This window comes from Lepisosteus oculatus, chromosome 14 (genome assembly GCF_040954835.1).
Source record: "Lepisosteus oculatus isolate fLepOcu1 chromosome 14, fLepOcu1.hap2, whole genome shotgun sequence".
Taxonomy (NCBI): domain Eukaryota; kingdom Metazoa; phylum Chordata; class Actinopteri; order Semionotiformes; family Lepisosteidae; genus Lepisosteus; species Lepisosteus oculatus.
In genome coordinates, this window is record NC_090709.1 from 50,969,945 (window position 1) to 50,986,420 (window position 16,476).

At 56.5% G+C, this 16,476-nt stretch overlaps 1 long non-coding RNA gene across 1 annotated transcript; it reads right to left on the reverse strand.

Annotated features, from left to right (window-relative positions):
* Positions 1–11,932: 11,932 nt before the first annotated feature.
* On the reverse strand, positions 11,933–13,630 carry LOC138243490 (uncharacterized). The gene is made up of 3 exons (XR_011192147.1): positions 13,573–13,630; positions 13,156–13,225; positions 11,933–12,001 (listed from the first exon to the last, which is right to left on the reverse strand). It is a non-coding gene; the product is annotated as an uncharacterized lncRNA (long non-coding RNA).
* Between the last annotated feature and the right edge of the window lie 2,846 nt (positions 13,631–16,476).

The window sequence follows — 16,476 nt, forward strand, 5'->3', positions numbered from 1 at the left end:
AGGCTGAGAGAGAGACGGGCTGGCGGGACATCGGCGAACAGAGCTGAAGTCAGAGAGCAGAGGAGACAGGCCCAGCTGGGACAACGCAGGACAGACAGAGAGACAGACAGGGAGACACACGGAGAGACACAGGGAGAGAGACCCAGCTGGGACAACGCAGGACATACAGAGAGCAGGGAGACACACGGAGAGAGAGAGGAGGGAGGGAGACCTAGCTGGGACAACGCAGGACAGACAGAGAGACAGGCAGGGAGACACACGGAGAGACACAGGGAGAGAGACCTGGCTGGGACAACGCAGGACAGACAGAGAGCAGGGAGACACACGGAGAGACACAGGGAGAGAGGCCCAGCTGGGACAACGCAGGACAGACAGAGAGCAGGGAGACACACGGAGAGACACAGGGAGAGAGACCCAGCTGGGACAACGCAGGACAGACAGAGAGCAGGGAGACACACGGAGAGACACAGGGAGACAGACCCAGCTGGGACAACGCAGGACAGACAGAGAGCAGGGAGACATGGAAAGACACAGGGAGAGAGACAGGGAGAGAGGGACAGACACAGAGAAAAAGAGAGACTCAGACAGAAGGACAGAAAGACAGAAAGAGAGAAGTACAGATGGACAAAAAGACAGAGAAAAGGACAGAAAGACAGAAAAGGACAGAAAGACAGATGGACAGAAGGACAGATGGACAGAGAAAAGGATAGATAGAGTGATGGATAGAAAGACAGAAAAAGACAGAAAGACAGAAAAGGACAGAAAGACAGATGGACACAGAAAAGAACAGAAAGACAGAAGGACAGAGAAAAGGACAGAAGGACAGGACAGAGAAAAGGACAGATGGACAGAAGGATAGATTGGACAGACGGACAGATGGACGGACAGACGGACAGACGGACAGACTCTGCCCCACTTGCCTCGTCAGACATCTCCGCCTCTCTCCTTGCCCTCCGCACCGGGGAGCCCCAGGAGGGGCCTGGCGGGGCCGGGCGGGCGATGGGGGGCAGGACGGGCGGGGGCAGGGGCAGGGGCACCGCCCCGGGCAGCAGGGGGGGCTCGAGGGGCATGGCGGCGAGGAAGGGGGGGCGGCGGGGCGGGGCGGGGCGGGCAGGGGCCTGAGGGGGCCGGAGGGGGGGGCCGGGGGCGGGGAGCGGAGGGGGCTCTCGGGCGAGGAGGGGGGGGACACCGAGCGGAACGAGCCGGGCGAGCCCGAGCGGGACGAGCCGGGCGACCCCGGGAGCTCCAGCTGCAGCTCGGCCGCCCTCTCCAGCTTCTGGACGAGCTCGGGGAGACACGAAGACACCACAGGATTCTGTCCAGCGGGGAGAGGGGGAGACACAACGCAGGGGGGATGAGGAGCACAGACTACGCCTGGACAGGTGTGTACACTGTGTCCAGTGAGAGTGTGGACAGGTGAGTGTGTACAGTGTGTCCAGTGAGAGTGTGGACAGGTGAGTATGTACAGTGTGTCCAGTGAGAATGTGGACAGGTGAGTGTGTCCAGTGTGTCCAGTAAGAGTCCGGACAGGCGAGTGTGTCCAGTGTGTCCAGTAAGAGTGTGGACAGGTGTGTCCAACAGTAAGAAGCTGTCTTACCCTGTAACCCAGCTCAGGGGTGTTAGGGGGTGCTCTGTCTCCTCCCCAGATCTCACCTTCATGTCTGGTGAAATGCCGGACCACTAGGAGACGCTGGAAACGAGGACACAAGACAGAGGTCAGGTCCACAGAGCTCACTCAATCACTACAACAAGCAGAGACCTCTCGGCCATCAGGACTGTGGGGGTCAGAGTGGGGAGCTGTAGGGTATCGGGAGTTTAGGGGTCAGTGTGGGGAGCTGTAGGGTATCGGGAGTTTAGGGTTCAGTGTGGGGAGCTGTAGGGTATCGGGAGTTTAGGGGTCAGTGTGGGGAGCTGTAGGGTATCGGGAGTTTAGGGGTCAGTGTGGGGAGCTGTAGGGTATCGGGAGTTTAGGGGTCAGTGTGGGGAGCTGTAGGGTAGATGTGGGGCACCGGGCCCACCACAGGGCGGCCGGTCCAGTCTCGCGGAAGGCGACCGGGTCAGACTTACGGAAAAGCACCGGGACTTGGGCCGGGACCTCTCCCGCTGCCAGTCCGGGTTCGGCCTGACCGGTGTGACCTGTGAAGACGCCAAACAGCCCATCTCCGAGACAGCTCTGACCACATAGCCCAGCCCAGTCGTGTCGCGACTAGGGGCCTTGGGCAGTCTCTACAGTGTGTCCAGTGAGAGTGTGGACAGGTGAGTGTTTACAGTGTGTCCAGTGAGAGTGTGGACAGGTGAGTGTGTACAGTGTGTCCAGTGAGAGTCTGGACAGGTGAGTGTGTCCAGTGTGTCCAGTAAGAGTGTGGACAGGTGAGTGTGTACAGTGTGTCCAGTGAGAGTCTGGACAGGTGAGTGTGTACAGTGTGTCCAGTAAGAGTCTGGGACGTTCAGAGGCAATCTGTGCTCTCAGAAGGCTATAATGGACCTGCGACCCTGTCTCTTGAGCCGAGGCGTGTCCTCAGTCAAGATCACCACTGGAAGTGTCTCTCCTCGTCTGGAGGTGTTACCGTGAGACCTGGTCTGTCAAGCGCTTTGCGCTGCTATGTGTGTGAAAGGTGCTCTATCAGTGAAGTTTATTATTATTATTATTATTATAATACAGCGAGCACTGCTGGGGGCGGAGAGGCCAGTCGGAGGAGGGCTGGACGCTGGACGCTGGACGGCGGGCGGGAGGGGTGGACTTACGACGCCTCGCCGGGCCTGGGTCCTGCTGCGACCGCGCACGGCCGTGCGGCATCTCTGTCGGTCCATCGTCCTGCCGAGACAACCAGTCACAGAGGGGAGGGGAGGGGGCGGAGCCACACAGCTGGGCGGCTTGTTCCCCACCCCCGCCCCCCTCTGTGTACAGAAGAGCCTCCTGTCCTAACTGGAGGACCTCACCCAGCTGTGTCTGGAGAGAAGCCGGGGTATCAGCTTTGTTCCACACCCCCGCCACTCTTTGTGTACAGTAGAGCCTCCTGTCCTGACTGGAGGAGCTCACACAGCTGTGGCTGGAGAGAAGCCAAGGTATCGGCTTCAACCACAGGGCTGGGCAGCTTGTTCCCCACCCCCGCCACCCTCTGTGTACAGAAGAGCCTCCTGTCCTGACTGGAGGAGCTCACCCAGCTGTGTCTGGAGAGAAGCCAGGGTATCGGCTTTGTTCCCCACCCCCACCACCCTCTGTGTACAGTAGAGCCTCCTGTCCTGACTGGAGGAGCTCACCCAGCTGTGTCTGGAGAGGAGCCAGGGTATCGGCTTTGTTCCCCACCCCCACCCCCCTCTGTGTACAGTAGAGCCTCCTGTCCTGACTGGAGAATCTCACCCAGCTGTGTCTGGAGAGAAGCCAGGGTATCGGCTTTGTTCCCCACCCCCACCCCCCTCTGTGTACAGTAGAGCCACCTGTCCTGACTGGAGGAGCTCACCCAGCTGTGTCTGGAGAGGAGCCAGGGTATCGGCTTCAACCACACGGACTGGGCGGCCTGTTCCCCACCCCCACCACTCTCTGTGTAGAGGTGCACCTCCTCTCAATATCTTTTTACAGCACGATCACACCCATAAGAGTGGAGTAACGGTAAAAAAAAAACAACTTATTTCTCCACTTACTTTGTTAGTTCTTGCCAGCGGCGCTTTTGACTGACTTACCGATTTCACGGGGATACTGAAGAGCGATTCTGTTTATTAAGCGCTATATAGTTCTTTCCTCCTCCTCTCTCTTCACTCCTCTGAGCTCACGGGGCTCCGGCGCCGCCCCCCGCTAGAATCCGCCGCTCTGTGACGTCAGGCGGCTCATTGTGACGCCTCCGTGACGTCGCACCCAGCCGGGTGTCCCTGTACGACCCCGGTAGTCGCCACCTCGGACAGGCAGGGGAAACGGGTCCAGCTGTTTCCGGCCCAAGGGTTACAAAAGCTGCACTTGAATTTAAAGACAAAATCACGTCAAGGGCGCATTCAGCACCCCCACGTCCAACACGGGTTTCCGTGGGGTTTGGTTCAGTGAAATTAGCATCCCCCCCGAACCCCAAATCAAAGAAAGACCAACCTCCACTCCCCTCTAGCGCCCAAGGGCGGAAATTTCGGGCCACGCCACGTCCTGCGGGGAAAAGAAACGCCATGATGTGGGACCTCACGACCCCCCCCCCCCCCAAAAAAACCGGGCTTCGCAGACGAGGAAAACCAGGCACGTCGACCTCTCTACAATACCACCCGGCTGTTTCTGTTTCAAACCGTGGGGAAAAAAATACCGAGAGGACCACCACCCGCAGGGCTGAGCTTTTACTGCCGTGTCCCGCTTTCACTCTGGCGATGAAGGAGGGAATCAAGGAGGAGAATTAATATTGTGATCCACCAGTCCATCACAGGACACACACACACCCTGGACAGGACACCAGTCTTTCACAGGATACCAGTCCATCACAGGACACACACACACCCTGGACAGGACACCAGTCCATCACAGGACACACACACCCTCACACACCCTGGACAGGACAGCAGTCCATCACAGGACACACACACTCACACACCCTGGACAGGACACCAGTCCATCACAGGACACACACACACTCACACACCCTGGACAGGACACCAGTCCATCACAGGACACACACACACCCTGGACAGGACACCAGTCCATCACAGGACACACACACACCCTGGACAGGACACCAGTCCATCACAGGACACACACACACACCCTGGACAGGACACCAGTCCTTCACAGGATACCAGTCCATCACAGTACACACACACCCTGGACAGGACACCAGTCCTTCACAGGATACCAGTCCATCACAGGACACACACACCCTGGACAGAACACCAGTCCATCAAAGGACACACACACCCTAGACAGAACACCAGTCCATCAAAGGACACACATACAAACCCTGGACAGGACAGCAGTCCATCACAGGACACACACACACTCACACACCCTGGACAGGACACCAGTCCATCACAGGACACACACACTCACACATCCTGGACAGGACACCAGTCCATCACAGGACACACACACCCTGGATAGAACACCAGTCCATCACAGGACACACACACCCTGGACAGGACACCAGTCCATCAAAGGACACACATACAAACACTGGACAGGACAGCAGTCCATCACAGGACACACACACCCTGGATAGAACACCAGTCCATCACAGGACACACACACCCTGGACAGGACACCAGTCCATCAAAGGACACACATACAAACACTGGACAGGACAGCAGTCCATCACAGGACACACACACTCACACACCCTGGACAGGACACCAGTCCATCACAGGACACACACACACTCAAACACCCTGGACAGGACACCAGTCCAGCACAGGACACACACACTCTGGATAGAACACCAGTCCATCACAGGACACACACACATTCACACACCCTGGACAGGACACCAGTCCATCATAGGATGTTCAGTGCCTCTCTCTAATAAAGTAGAAACGCGACATTAGACTCCGTTCGAAACGGGAGAAATCACCAGGACACGATACACCTTGCTCCGGACGAAGGGAGAAGACCTGTACCTTCACGAGTCCGGGTTGTGAAAACTTCTTCTGGCAGTTCAAAACGTTTCGAAGAGACTACAGCGCTACCCTGTTTTCCATTTCTATCGTGTGTTATTATACAGTCATAAGTATCTGTCCTGATCACAGAGTCCCCCTCTCACTGCCAGGACAGGAGCCCAGTGCAGCACGAATAATAATAATAATTAATAAGTCTGGACCCTCCACTCAGAGCTCTTCCCAGGTCAGGGGGATCCCCTCCAGCCCCCCCAGTGTGCAGCCCCCACCTGGATGATGCTCCAGTCCGCTCAGCACACAGCAGCTCTCAGTGGGGAGGAGAGCAGAGGGATGGAGCCAGTTCAGAGAGGGGGGTGATTAGGAGGCCATGATGGGTCAAGACCAGGGGGGGAATCAGGCCAGGACACTGGGGTAACACCCCTACTCTTCTCCAGAGACACCCCGGGATTGTTAATGAGCACAGAGAGTCAGGACCTCGGTTTGACGGCGCCTGTTTACAGTCCAGTGTCCCCCGTCACTATACTGGGGCATCAGGACCCACACAGACCGCAGGGTGAGAGCGCCCCCTGCTGGCCCCACTCACACCTCTCCCAGCAGCAACCTTGGGGGGGGGGGGGAGAGAAAAAACCAAAAGCTAAACAGATTTTTTTTAATTTTTTTTTTATTGATCCTTAACAAAAGAATAAAAATTACAAGCTTCAGTCCAGTCCAGTCTGGTGTCTCTCAGCTCCAGTCCAGTCTGGTGTCCCTCAGCTCCAGTGCAGTCCAGACTGGGGTCCCTCAGCTTCGGTCCAGACTGGGGTCCCTCAGCTTCGGTCCAGCACAGTCTGGGGTCCCTCAGCTCCAGTCCAGTCCAGTCTGGGGCCCCTCAGCTCCAGTCCAGTCCAGTCTGGGGCCCCTCAGCTTCGGTCCAGCACAGACTGGGGTCCCTCAGCTTCGGTCCAGCACAGTCTGGTGTCCCTCAGCTTCGGTCCAGACTGGGGTCCCTCAGCTTCGGTCCAGCACAGTCTGGGGTCCCTCAGCTTCGGTCCAGCACAGACTGGGGTCCCTCAGCTTCGGTCCAGCACAGTCTGGTGTCCCTCAGCTTCAGTCCAGACTGGGGTCCCTCAGCTTCGGTCCAGCACAGTCTGGGGTCCCTCAGCTCCAGTCCAGTCCAGTCTGGTGTCTCTCAGCTCCGGTCCAGTCCAGTCTGGTGTCCCTAGGCTCCTGTCCAGTCCCGTCTGGTGTCCCTCAGCTCCAGTCCAGTCCAGTCCAGTCCAGTCCAGTCCAGATCTTAGCCGGCACAGAACCAGGAAAGGAACCTGGAAAGAATATTGTTATTGCAGGTGTGAGGGACACAGACACAGACGTCACCATGACATCAAACAGCAAGAGGAGACTCCTCCTTGAATCACAGACACGACCAGGCGGCGCCCCCCTGTCTGCTCACCTGCACCTCCTCTTCCTCCTCTTGTCCTTCCCGGCAGCCAGCTCCTCCTCTCCCTCGCTCTTCCTCTCCTGAGCTACGGTCGCCACCTCCATCGGCTCGTCCTGGTCTTCTGTCTCCACCGACACGCAGCTCAGGGAGTTAAGAAGGGCGCACCAGCGCTTCTGAAGCAGAGACAGGAGAGTCACGTTAAGAGTCGGACTGGACACTCCAGTACATGAACACTGCACTGAGAGAGAGAGGGGTTCATACAGACACACTGACTGGACACTCCAGGACATGAACACTGCACTGAGAGAGAGAGGGGTTCATACAGACACACTGACTGGACACTCCAGTACATTAACACTGCACAGAGAGAGAGAGAGGGGTTCACACAGACACACTGACTGGACACTCCAGTACATGAACACTGCACTGAGAGAGAGAGGGGTTCATACAGACACACTGACTGGACACTCCAGTACATGAACACTGCACTGAGAGAGAGAGAGGGGTTCATACAGACACACTGACTGGACACTCCAGGACATGAACACTGCACTGAGAGAGAGAGAGGGGTTCATACAGACACACTGACTGGACACTCCAGGACATGAACACTGCACTGAGAGAGAGAGAGAGGGGTTCATACAGACACACTGACTGGACACTCCAGTACATGAACACTGCACTGAGAGAGAGAGGGGTTCATACAGACACACTGACTGGACACTCCAGTACATGAACACTGCACTGAGAGAGAGGGGTTCACACAGACACACTGACTGACTGGACACTCCAGTACATGAACACTGCACTGAGAGAGAGAGGGGTTCATACAGACACACTGACTGGACACTCCAGTACATGAACACTGCACTGAGAGAGAGAGGGGTTCATACACACACACTGACTGGACACTCCAGGACATGAACACTGCACTGAGAGAGAGAGAGAGAGAGGGGTTCACACAGACACACTGACTGGACACTCCAGGACATGAACACTGCACTGAGAGAGAGAGGGGTTCACACAGACACACTGACTGGACACTCCAGTACATGAACACTGCACTGAGAGAGAGAGAGAGAGGGGTTCACACAGACACACTGACTGGACACTCCAGTACATGAACACTGCACTGAGAGAAAGAGGGGTTCATACACACACACTGACTGGACACTCCAGGACATGAACACTGCACTGAGAGAGAGAGAGGGGTTCATACAGACACACTGACTGGACACTCCAGTACATGAACACTGCACTGAGAGAGAGAGAGAGGGGTTCATACAGACACACTGACTGGACACTCCAGGACATGAACACTGCACTGAGAGAGAGAGGGGTTCATACAGACACACTGACTGGACACTCCAGGACATGAACACTGCACTGAGAGAGAGAGGGGTTCATACAGACACACTGACTGGACACTCCAGGACATGAACACTGCACTGAGAGAGAGAGGGGTTCATACAGACACACCGACTGGACACTCCAGGACATGAACACTGCACTGAGAGAGAGAGAAGGGTTCATACAGACACTGGACACTGGACAGGAGTAAAGAGAGGATCAGAGCATCACCCACCTTCTTTTTCTTCTGTCTCACAGGAGGTGGTGATTGGACCTCCTCCAGCTGGAGTCCGAGGAGGGAGAGAGGGGGCAGGAGAGGGACAGCACAGGGAGAGAAAGACAGAGACAGGTGAGTCAAGTGTCCCAAGAGTACAGAGACTCTGCTGAGATCACACTCGCAGCCTGGGTGTAGCCCACTAATACCGACCCACTGGACACCACAGGACAGAGAGGAGGAGGAGGAGAGAGACACACTGCCTGGACACCACAGGACAGAGAGGAGGAGGAGGAGAGAGACACACTGCCTGGACACCACAGGACAGAGAGGAGGAGGAGAGAGACACACTGAGGACAGAGAGGAGGAGGAGAGAGACACTGACAGACAGGGCTGAAAGAGAGAGAGACAGAGAGGCAGGGACAGGCAGACAGCAGGCCGAGAGAGACACTGACAGACAGGGCTGAAAGAGAGAGAGACAGAGAGGCAGGGACAGGCAGACAGCAGGCCGAGAGAGACACTGACAGACAGGGCTGAAAGAGAGAGAGACAGAGAGGCAGGGACAGACAGACAGCAGGCCGAGAGAGAGACACTGACAGACAGGGCTGAAAGAGAGAGAGACACTGAGACCCAGGGACAGACAAGACGGCGAAACTCCACCACAGACAGGACAGGGGGCAGGGTGGGACCAGCACTGACCTCCTTCCTCTCTCCTGCCGGAGGAGCTGTCTCCACCTCCTCTTCCTCCTGCAAGTCAAGAGACAGGCTGAGAGAGAGACGGGCTGGCGGGACATCGGCGAACAGAGCTGAAGGCAGAGAGCCGTGGAGACAGGCCCAGCTGGGACAACGCAGGACAGACAGAGAGCAGGGAGACACAGGGAGGGAGACCCAGCTGGGACAACGCAGGACAGACAGAGAGCAGGGAGACACACGGAGAGACACAGGGAGAGAGACAGGGAGAGAGGGACAAACACAGAGACTCAGACAGAAGGACAGAAAGACAGAAAGAGAGAAGTACAGACGGACAAAAAAACAGAGAAAAGGACAGATGGACTGATGGACAGAAAGAGAGAAAAGGACAGAAAGACAGATGGACTGAAGGACAGCTGGACAGAGAAAAGAACAGAAAGTCAGAAGGACAGATGGACAGAGAAAAGAACAGAAAGACAGAAGGACAGTGAAAGGGACAGATGGACAGAAGGAAAGATGGACAGAGAAAAGGACAGAAGGACAGAGGGACAGATGGACAGACAGACAGATGGACGGACAGACAGATGGACAGAAAAAAGAACAGAAAGTCAGAAGGACAGATGGAAAGAGAAAAGAACAGAAAGACAGAAGGACAGTGAAAGGGACAGATGGACAGAAGGAAAGATGGACAGAGAAAAGGACAGAAGGACAGATGGATAGAAAGATAGAAGGATAGACGGACAGACGGACAGAAAGACAGATGGACAGAAGGACAGATGGACAGAGAAAAGAACAGAAAGTCAGAAGGACAGATGGAAAGAGAAAAGAACAGAAAGACAGAAGGACAGTGAAAGGGACAGATGGACAGAAGGAAAGATGGACAGAGAAAAGGACAGAAGGACAGATGGATAGAAAGATAGAAGGATAGAAGGACAGACAGACAGAAAGACAGATGGACAGATGGACAGAGAAAAGAACAGAAAGACAGAAGGACAGTGAAAGGGACAGATGGACAGAAGGAAAGATGGACAGAGAAAAGGACAGCAGGACAGATGGACAGAAGGACAGACAGACAGACAGACGGATGGACAGACAGACAGACAGACGGACAGACGGACAGACAGACAGACGGACAGACAGACGGACAGACAGACAGACAGATGGACAGACAGACAGACGGACAGACAGACAGACAGATGGACGGACAGACAGACGGACAGAAGGACAGACGGACAGACTCTGCCCCACTTGCCTCGTCAGACATCTCCGCCTCTCTCCTTGCCCTCCGCACCGGGGAGCCCCAGGCGGGGCCTGGCGGGGCCGGGCGGGCGATGGGGGGCAGGACGGGTGGGGGCAGGGGCAGGGGCACCGCCCCGGGCAGCAGGGGGGGCTCGAGGGGCATGGCAGCGAGGAAGGGGGGGCGGCGGGGCGGGGCGGTCAGGGGCCGGAGGGGGCCGGAGGGGGGGGGCGGGGGCGGGGGGCGGAGGGGGCTCTCGGGCGAGGACGGGGGGGACACCGAGCGGAACGAGCCAGGCGAGCCCGAGCGGGACGAGCCGGGCGACTCTGGGAGCTCCAGATGCAGCTCGGCCGCCCTCTCCAGCTTCTGGACGAGCTCGGGGAGACATGAAGACACCTCGGGATTCTGTCCAGCGGGGAGAGGGGGAGACACAACGCAGGGGGGATGAGACTACGCCTGGACAGGTGAGTGTGGACAGTGAGAGTGTGGACAGGTGAGTGTGGACAGTGTGTCCAGTGAGAGTGTGGACAGGTGAGTGTGGACAGTGTGTCCAGTGAGAGTCTGGACAGGTGAGTGTGGACAGTGTGTCCAGTGAGAGTCTGGACAGGTGAGTGTGTCCAGTGTGTCCAGTGAGAGTCTGGACAGGTGAGTGTGTACAGTGTGTCCAGTAAGAGTCTGGACAGGTGGGTGTGTCTCTACAGTGTGTCCAGTAAGAGTCTGGACAGGCGAGTGTGTCCAGTGTGTCCATTAAGAGTCTGGACAGGCGAGTGTGTCCAGTGTGTCCAGTAAGAGTGTGGACAGGTGTGTCCAACAGTAAGAAGCTCTCTTACCCTGTAACCCAGCTCAGGGGTGTTAGGGGGTGCTCTGTCTCCTCCCCAGATCTCACCTTCAGGCCTGCTGAAATGCCGGACCACTAGGAGACGCTGGAAACGAGGACACAAGACAGAGGTCAGGTCCACAGAGCTCACTCAATCACTACAGCAAGCAGAGACCTCTCGGCCATCAGGACTGTGGGGGTCAGTGTGGGGAGCTGTAGGGTATCGGGAGTTTAGGGGTCAGTGTGGAGCTGTAGGGTATCGGGAGTTTAGGGGTCAGAGTGGGGAGCTGTAGGGTATCGGGAGTTTAGGGGTCAGTGTGGGGAGCTGTAGGGTATCGGGAGTTTAGGGGTCAGAGTGGGGAGCTGTAGGGTATCGGGAGTTTAGGGGTCAGTGTGGGGAGCTGTAGGGTATCGGGAGTTTAGGGGTCAGTGTGGGGAGCTGTAGGGTATCGGGAGTTTAGGGGTCAGTGTGGGGAGCTGTAGGGTATCGGGAGTTTAGGGGTCAGTGTGGGGAGCTGTGGGGTATCGGGAGTTTAGGGGTCAGTGTGGGGAGCTGTAGGGTAGATGTGGGGCACCGGGCCCACCACAGGGCGGCCGGTCCAGTCTCGCGGAAGGCGACCGGGTCAGACTTACGGAAAAGCACCGGGACTTGGGCCGGGACCTCTCCCGCTGCCAGTCCGGGTTCGGCCTGACCGGTGTGACCTGTGAAGACGCCAGACAGCCCATCTCTGAGACAGCTCTAACCACACAGCCCAGCCCAGTCGTGTCGAGACTAGGGGCCTTGGGCAGTCTCTACAGTGTGTCCAGTGAGAGTGTGGACAGGTGAGTGTGTACAGTGTGTCCAGTGAGAGTGTGGACAGGTGAGTGTGTACAGTGTGTCCAGTGAGAGTCTGGACAGATGAGTGTGTACAGTGTGTCCAGTGAGAGTCTGGACAGATGAGTGTGTCTCTACAGTGTGTCCAGTAAGAGTCTGGACAGGTGAGTGTGTCCAGTGTGTCCAGTGAGAGTCTGGACAGGCGAGTGTGTCCAGTGTGTCCAGTAAAAGTCTGGACAGGCGAGTGTGTCCAGTGTGTCCAGTAAGAGTCTGGACAGGTGAGTCTCTACAGTGTGTCCAGTGAGAGTCTGGACAGGTGAGTGTGTCCAGTGTGTCCAGTGAGAGTCTGGACAGGTGAGTGTGTCCAGTGAGAGTCTGGACAGGTGAGTGTGTACAGTGTGTCCAGTAAGAGTCTGGACAGGCGAGTGTGTCCAGTGTGTCCAGTGAGAGTCTGGACAGGTGAGTGTGTCCAGTGTGTCCAGTGAGAGTCTGGACAGGTGAGTGTGTACAGTGTGTCCAGTAAGAGTCTGGACAGGCGAGTGTGTCCAGTGAGAGTCTGGACAGGTGAGTGTGTACAGTGTGTCCAGTGAGAGTCATGACAGGTGAGTGTGTACAGTGTGTCCAGTGAAAGTCTGGACAGGTGAGTCTCTACAGTGTGTCCAGGAAGAGTCTGGACAGGTGAGTGTGTCCAGTGTGTCCAGGAAGAGTCTGGGACGTCCAGAGGCAATCTGTGCTCTCAGAAGGCCATAATGGACCTGCAGCTTGGTGTTCCTCGGACCCGCGACCCTGTCTCTTGAGCCGAGGCGTGTCCTCAGTCAAGATCACCACTGGAAGTGTCTCTCCTCGTCTGGAGGTGTTACCGTGAGACCTGGTCTGTCAAGCGCTTTGCGCTGCTATGTGTGTGAAAGGTGCTCTATCAGTGAAGTTTATTATTATTATTATTATAATACAGCGAGCGCTGATGGGGGCGGAGAGGCCAGTCGGAGGAGGGCTGGACGCTGGACACTGGACGCTGGACGGCGGGCGGGAGGGGAGGACTTACGACGCCTCGCCGGGCCCGGGTCCTGCTGCAACCGCGCACGGCCGTGCGGCATCTCTGTCGGTCCATCGTCCTGCCGAGACAAGCAGAGTCACAGAGGGGAGGGGAGGGGGCGGAGCCACACCGCTGGGCGGCTTGTTCCCCACCCCCGCCCCCCTCTGTGTACAGAAGAGCCCCCTGTCCTGACTGGAGGAGCTCACCCAGCTGTGTCTGGAGAGAAGCCAGGGTATCGGCTTCAACCACACGGACTGGGCGGCCTGTTCCCCACCCCCACCACCCTCTGTGTAGAGGTGCAGCTCCTCTCAATATCTTTTTACAGCACGATCACACCCATAAGAGTGGAGTAACGGTAAAAAAAAAACAACTTATTTCTCCACTTATTTTGTTATTTCTTGCCAGCGGCGCTTTTGACTGACTTACCGATTTCACGGGGATACTGAAGAGCGATTCTGTTTATTAAGCGCTATATAGTCCTTTCCTCCTCCTCGCTCTTCACTCCTCTGAGCTCACGGGGCTCCGGCGCCGCCCCCCGCTAGAATCCGCCGCTCTGTGACGTCAGGCGGCTCATTGTGACGCCACCGTGACGTCACCCCCGACGCGCTCACGGCTCGGCCGCGAAACAAAAATGGCCGTCATTTTTCGCGGTTGTTTTTTTTTGGGGGGGCGGACATTTTATTTTTCCCAACTCTCGGCGGCCAGCCGGGTGTCCCTGTACGACCCCGGTAGTCGCCACCTCGGACAGGCAGGGGAAACGGGTCCAGCTGTTTCCGGCCCAAGGCTTACAAAAGCTGCACTTGAATTTAAAGACAAAATCACATCAAGGGCGCATTCAGCACCCCCACGTCCAACACGGGTTTCCGTGGGGTTTGGTTCAGTGAAATTAGACCCCCCCCGCCGACCCCCAAATCAAAGAAAGACCAAACTCCACCCCCCTCTAGCGCCCAAGGGCGGAAATTTCGGGCCACGCCACGTCCAAAAAACACGGGTTCCCCCCCCCCGTCCTGCGGGGAAAAGAGACGCCATTTTCTTTTCCGAGCGCTGCGTGGGACCTCACGACCCCCCCCCCCCCCCCCCAAAAAAAAAACGGGCTTCGAAGACGAGGAAAACCGGGCACGTCGACCTCTCTACAACACCACCCGGCTGTTTCTGTTTCAAACCGTGAAAAAAAAATAAATAAAATTTCGCCCTTCACCGACCGCCGCGCAAAAAAACACAACTTCACGCTACAGAAACGGCCTGTGTGAGGGGGGCACGGGAAAAAAATAAAACCTGCGTGTTTTCGGCAGAGTAAGCTCAGCGGGGAAACTCCCTGAATCTCGGGGTTGCTTCTTGAACCCCGAAAACGACCTTTTTTCTCTCTCTCGTTTTCTTGGTGTCTGGGACGTTCACGAACTCCACCGCGTCGGTGCGATTCCCAGCGGGACTTGAACATAACCCCCCCCGTGGAGCCACAGCGCCCCCGTGTGGCCGAGAGGACAACCACCCGCAGGGCTGAGCTTTTACTGCCGTGTCCCGCTTTCACTCTGGCGATGAAGGAGGGAATCAAGGAGGAGAATTAATATTGTGATCCACCAGTCCATCACAGGACACACACACACCCTGGACAGGACACCAGTCTTTCACAGGATACCAGTCCATCACAGGACACACACACACCCTGGACAGGACACCAGTCCATCACAGGACACACACACCCTGGACAGGACAGCAGTCCATCACTGGACACACACACCCTCACACACCCTGGACAGGACAGCAGTCCATCACAGGATGTTCAGTGCCTCTCTCTAATAAAGTAGAAATGCGACATTAAACTCCGTTCGAAACGGGAGAAATCACCAGGACACGATACACCTTGCTCCGGACGATGGGAGAAGACCTGTACCTTCACGAGTCCGGGTTCTGAAAACTTCTTCTGACAGTTCAAAACGTTTCGAAGAGACTACAGCGCTACCCTGTTTTCCATTTCTATCGTGTATTATTATACAGTCATAAGTATCTGTACTGATCACAGAGTCCCCCTCTCACTGCCAGGACTGAAGCCCAGTGCAGCACGAATAATAATAATAATAATTAATAAGTCTGGACCCTCCCCTCAGAGCTCTTCCCAGGTCAGGGGGATCCCCTCCAGCCCCCCCAGTGTGCAGCCCCCACCTGGATTATGCTCCAGTCCGCTCAGCACACAGCAGAGTGAACAGAGGGATGGAGCCAGTTCAGAGAGGGGGGTGAGTAGGAGGCCATGATGGGTCAAGACCAGGGGGGGAATCAGGCCAGGACACTGGGGTAACACCCCTACTCTTCTCCAGAGACACCCCGGGATTGTTAATGAGCACAGAGAGTCAGGACCTTGGTTTGACCTCCCATCCGAAGGACGGCGCCTGTTTACAGTCCAGTGTCCCCCGTCACTATACTGGGGCATCAGGACTCACACAGACCACAGGGTGAGAGCGCCCCCTGCTGGCCCCACTCACACCTCTCCCAGCAGCAACTTTGGGGCGGGGGAGGGAAAAAACCAAAAGCTAAATAGATTTTTTTTAAAAAAAAATTATTGATGCTTAACAAAAGAACAAAAATTACAAGCTTCAGTCCAGACTGGGGTCTGGGGTCCCTCAGCTTCAGTCCAGTCCAGTTTGGGGCCCCTCAGCTTCAGTCCAGTCCAGTCTGGGGCCCCTCAGCTCCAGTGCAGTCCAGACTGGGGTCCCTCAGCTTCGGTCCAGCACAGACTGGGTTCCCTCAGCTTCGGTCCAGCACAGACTGGGGTCCCTCAGCTTCAGTCCAGACTGGGGTCCCTCAGCTTAGGTCCAGCACAGTCTGGGGTCCCTCAGCTCCAGTCCAGTCCAGTCTGGTGTCTCTCAGCTCCGGTGCAGTCCAGTCTGGTGTCTCTCAGCTCCGGTCCAGTCCAGTCTGGTGTCCCTAGGCTCCAGTCCAGTCCAGTCTGGTGTCCCTCAGCTCCTGTCCAGTTCAGTCTGGGGCCCCTCAGCTTCAGTGCAGTCCAGTCTGGCGTCCCTCAGCTCCACTCCAGTCCAGTCCAGTCCAGTCCAGTCCAGATCTTAGCTGGCACAGAACCAGGAAAGGAACCTGGAAAGAATATTGTTATTGCAGGTGTGAGGGACACAGACACAGACGTCACCATGACATCAAACAGCAAGAGGAGACTCCTCCTTGAATCACAGACATGACCGGGCGGCGCCCCCCTGTCTGCTCACCTGCACCTCCTCTTCCTCTACTTGTCCTTCCCGGCATCCTGCTCCTCCTCTCCCTCGCTCTTCCTCTCCTGACCCACGGTCTCCGCCGCCTCCATCAGCTCGTCCTGATCATCTGTCT